The sequence below is a fragment of the Lolium rigidum genome, chromosome 3 (genome assembly GCF_022539505.1).
Source record: "Lolium rigidum isolate FL_2022 chromosome 3, APGP_CSIRO_Lrig_0.1, whole genome shotgun sequence".
NCBI classification, from domain to species: Eukaryota; Viridiplantae; Streptophyta; class Magnoliopsida; order Poales; family Poaceae; genus Lolium; species Lolium rigidum.
This window is the reverse complement of record NC_061510.1, coordinates 67937511-67943153: the sequence shown is the minus strand read 5'-3', so window position 1 is coordinate 67943153 and position 5643 is coordinate 67937511.

Below are 5643 nucleotides of genomic sequence, written 5' to 3'. Positions count from 1 at the left end.
TCGATCCCCTGCCGCCTTTAAAACGTTGACGACGCTGCTGGCTCATGGGTCCCTGATGTCAGCCTCCCCGTACAAGAAACATGTGATATCTTGATTATTTTGCAGACAATAAACAGTGTATTTCGCTCTGAGCTATTTCAAAGGGATAAATTAAATCTTTGTTTTTACATAAACAAACTTATATGTTGAATCTCCTTGTTTTTTGTTTTTGCCAAGCATAGGACTTTCCTGTTTTGGAGTGGGCTTAAATTGTACGAGTCAAAAGGCTTCCAGAGACGATAGTTCGAAGGCCCGTATGTCCAGTATGCAGCCCAATTGAAATCTTTCTTTTCATGGATTTTTTGACACCCCGATTTCCGGCTACTTCCTTTTTCTTTGATCCCGTGCCGCCTGGAAACTATGAGACCGCTATTGCAAAATGGGACCCACATGTCATCCTCTATGTACAATAAAAGTTTCTTTTCGTGGATTATTTTTGGCTCCTGATATTTGGTCACTTGCCTTTTTTCTTTCGATCCCGTGCAAAATGGGACCCGCATGTCGTCCTCTATTTACAAAAGAAGTTTCCTTTCTTGGAGTTATTTTTTACCCTAATTTGTGGCTACTTCATTTTTTTTTGATTCCCCGCCGCCTTTGAAACGTTGAGGACTCTCGCCGGCTCATGGGCCCCACATGTCAGCCTCCGTGAACAATAAACCTTTCCTCTCGTGAACACTAGCATTGACGAACCGAATGTGAACATGCGTTACAGTGCTTTTTTAGTAAATTTTGTCAACCAATTGCTAGCTTCGTAAATATCACTAGTAGTACATACATCGCGAAAGCATTAGAATATTAGACCATGTTCACAAGAATAACATCAAGTCCGAACTACATTAACAGAGTGATAAAATATATTGTTCGCACTCCAGTACAAAATATAGGGAGTTAAACTAACACTATGCAGAAATTGGCCCTTCTCTTGCATATATCCCTCTAGCAAAGGGATCAACCACTGACAAGTCATGTACCAACCAGCTAAGAACACCGTCCGAGCTGAACTTATCTAAGGATGGTAAATATCCAAACTGAAAATCAACATCTCTATAAGCGGTGTTCTTCAGGTCTAGCTGCTTGAACCGGGTATCCCACCGCATCTCCTTGTGATGATATCTTACACCAAAATTCATTACTTTGAGCATTCTAGTGTTCTGTATAAAGAACCTGGAGACAATAACATCATTTCTCCTTCCTCGGTAGTCAGAAATCGAAATTTCTTTGAGGTGGAGATCAAGGCATTCAATGGGACAGTCGGCTCATTATGCAAAGCACATGAACCTTATTGCCGGTTCTATACAACAGCAAAGAAGTCAAATTAAGTAGTCAGCACAATAACAAAGTACTTCATAGCTATCAACTAATGAATATCTCAGGTGAGTTGAATCATGTGTTAATTGAGGACCGTGGAACAACATAATCCCCTGACACGTTCCAATTTGATAGATGCACTTTTTTACATCTCGTTATTGTCATTGTAAAGTTGGGGAAAGGTTACCAACATGGGAAACTCCAATCCGCAACTAGTTGCGGGTGCACCCCATTTTTCTTTTGACACTTCCAAGTTTCCAAAAAAATGTAAACTAAAAGTCCGGACATACATTGTGTTCTATCATGTGCTTCGTGAAGTTTCATCCAAAAATATGATAATATGTGATCTACACAAAAAAAGAACAAATGATGTGTAAATAGTAAGTCACACTATTTACATATGTCTTCTCTTTTTACACACATCACATATTATCATGTGTTTATATGAAACTTCACAGATGCACAAGATACAACACATTGTATGACAAGAAGTTTAGTTTTGAACCAACATAATATAACTCCATTGTGGATGTTCTTCTAGTACAATTGTTCAACTGATCTAGGCTAATAAGTAATAACAGGTTAACTCCATGTAACTCTACAGTTTTTGCTCATAGTGGTAAACAGTTAACAACAACGAATTTACCTGGATATATAGCTTCTCCGTGCAGGGAAAGCATCTAAGAAATGCAAGTAGTTGATCCAGACGAGGGCCGTCAGATTTTAGAACCAAGTTCTTCACTGTGCACAGAGAATTTTCCAAGCTTATGGGCATCATCCTCTACAGGACAATGGTACATATGTCAAAAAAATAACAAAAATGTGAGTTAATTCAACAAGAAGAAGGCTGTTCTACCAAAAAGTTTATGCGTCCAATAACAAGTTGGCAGCCAGTGGTACGACGCAAAGCCCAACACCATCAACTTTGGTGCGTTGGCGACCTGGATTAGTAGTGGAACATCATCAACGCATATGACCAATCTCTCGAGGCAAGATGCATCCATAATTTGCACCGTGTCTAACCGAATAAGTTCGGTGGTGTTGCGTTTCCAATAGCTAGCCACACTAATTGTACGAAGATTTGGCATTTGAATGTTGAGTTGGGTGAACCCGTGGACCCCTCAAGGTGAAGTGCCTCGAGCACAATACAGCGGGTGAACAAAGCGGTCGATGTTCGTCGCCTTGCGTATGTAGACGTCATAGAGCAAGAGCCTTTTGAGTTGGGGGAAAAGAAGCATGGAGTTGGCATGAATCTCGGGCAAATAGCAAGTAGAAATGCCGACAATGCGCAGCCGTGGGCGCGCAGCGGAACGCGGACAGCGGGAAGGAGCGCATCACAGCTCCAAGATCGAATCCGAGGTTCTCGACGCAAGATAGGGTGCCGGACCGGAACCAGCCTGTCGAGCGTGGTGTCGACCTTGCAAGTGGTTCCGAAGGGGTCGATTGACACGCTTCTGGCGGGGCCAGGGTGAGCGGCGAGGATACTGGAGACCGCGGCGATGCGTTTGTGGTTTTGCTTGGCGAGTTCGTCGTCGATCTCGAGGTTAAGTGGGACGGAGTGCCAGAGGTGGCGCCACCGTTTGGAGACCAAGGTTGTGCTTACAGCCGGATACAAGGGCAGGTGGGAGATGATGATGTGGAGAATCTGGTCCGGTAGGCGGCCGATGAGGTCGTTGTCGCCGACGAGGAGGTTAAGTGGGACGGAGCGCCGCAGGTGGCGCCACCGTTTGGAGAGCAATGTTGTCCTTACAGCCGGATATCATGGGCAGGAGGGAGATGATGATGTGCAGCATCTCGTCGGGGAGGCGGCTGATGAGGTCGAGGCTCGACGGAGGCTCTTCCCGATCTGGCTCGACCCGCCTTCGGGAGTTGAGCGGCTCCGCCTCCATCTGACACGGCGGCGACACACGCAACGCCGCAGTCGTCTGCTGGACAGGGGAATAGGCGCAGCGGCGGTGGTGAGGACAGAAAGGTACTCGGCGGTGGATTTAGGTGGATGGCGGATGCAAGTGCGCTGGGGGTTTTTGGAGGAGACGGCAAGCGCTATGCAAGGAACTATTGCGGCGGGCGGCCAGCCGGGGTGCCTGAGGAGAGAAAGGTATACTACTACTAATGATGCGGTGCGGCGTTTGCGTCTCCCTTCCCCACGCGTGCAGCCTTCACATTTCACAAGACGTGCGAGTTTTTCAACAGAGATTATCAAGTGGAGAGACTTTCCCAATGCAATTGTCTCTCCACTTGATAATCACTCTTGAAAACACCGAGAAGATGGCGGTGAAGAAGACGGAGAGGCAAGGAAAAAAACAATATGAATTGAAATCAAATATAATACGGCGTTCCTTCTCTCTCGGTCTCTCGCTGCACTTACCGCACTCGTGGTGCAGGCGTGTGACCCGAGAAGAAGCTAATGTACTGTATAGCCGTCCCTTGCACGCCGTGTAGCTGTATTTTGTCTCGTCAAATCAGCTCGGGACAGTTTCAGCAGAGAAAACATCATTTTTTCTTGCCATCATCATAATAGGCGAACATTACCACGGGCACACCGGTAGTGCACATCCAACTTGTACTACTCAATCCTCCATATGCTGCACAAACCACCACTTTAACTTTTTCTTCGCAGCTTTCATGATTTTTAGCAGCTTTCCACCATGTGGTGGTCTAATCTGTTGCAATTTTTACCACTTGGTCATCTCGATCGCTTATTTTGTCATGTCGATAGCAAAATCAACAAGTGGATGCCAACTTTTTTGAAGGGCTACTCTCTAAAACACAGTTTGCATTATGGCATGTTTGGTATTTTCCCTAGGTAGTACTACATCCTAAAAAAATTGACTACATGCTTTTATTTGCCTATTTTAAGCACCTTTTACCATGATTTCAAATTTAGGTCAAACTCACGGGGGCCATAGGATGCACGGCATTTATTTGGCAATTGTTTCAAGCATGGCCAACTAGTTAGGCCTCCTTTGGTTCATAGGAAATGGAAAGTATAGGAAAAGGAAAATCATAGAATTGGGATGTCATGTCTACTTCAATCCTATGGGAATCGTGCTCCTTTGATTCATATGATTGTCATAGGAATTATGTTGGATTCGGTTCTTATGGGAAAAATTCCTATACAAGTCATTTGATTCATAGGAACTATTCATATAGGAATCTTGTAGTGCAAATCTTATAGGAAAAAAACCATTAGCTAATACCTCATGGAAAAGTTCCTTTGCCACAATCAAAGACACATCATGTTCCTATAGGATTCAACTTGGCATAACATTCCAATCATGCACCTTTCATATTCCTACGCCCTCCATATTCCTTTGAATAAAAGGAGCCCGAAGTTTATTTGATTGTAGCAAAGGAATTTTCCATGTATCGGTATTTTAATAACCAATCAAGAAGGCATGCAAACGTACTTAAAAACACACATGGTGCCAAAATCGGTGAAAGGGAATATTCTCAAGAACATAGGTAGGTCATGTTTGGCATTGTTCCTAGGTATTTCATCACAAATGATGAATCCATGATAAATTACTAACATTCGGAAGTTTGCCATGGTTCTAGCATTAACCAACTCACCTCTCACTTCGGAAGAGAGCCATGCGAACTCCAAGATGGATTCTCGTCAAAAAACTCCAACATGCATGGTGCCAAAATCTGGTAAGTTCTTCAAAAAATATTTTGGTGTGCCATGTTTGGTATTTTGATATATATGTAGATTACTTACATCACAAACAACTACTCAATGCTTTCGTTTGCCATATGGGTGTTACGTACTTGGATGCAACGCATATGTTTGGTCATTTTTTGGGGGTACCACACATTTAGTGCACATCACGTATATATAGTTTCCCTTTTTAATTGTACTTCGTGTACTTCGCGTTGAAATTTCAAATTATATGGAAATGAGCCCAGAACTAATTTAATATATGGTCACAAACCGAAATAATTCGTGAAATTTTGAAATGTCCATCCTACCATATCAACCACATGAAAAATTGCATTGGCGGCAATCTGCCACTACAAATTTTAACCATTTCACGCAAAACACTCATGTAGTAATTTGTTCCCTTCTAGCACTTCATAAATCTCCCCGGTCTTGTTTGAAAAGGAGCCCCCGTCCGAAGAGTCCCCGTTTATAACTAAAACTAATTATTTCAGTACCGCATAAATTGCAATTACCATTAGATAAACAAGATTAAGATAGAGCATGTACCACCCGTCAATTACCGGTTCGCAATCTCCATATGCTCGCAATGATCGGCTCCACATTATACTTGGTCGAATTCAATTAAACATACA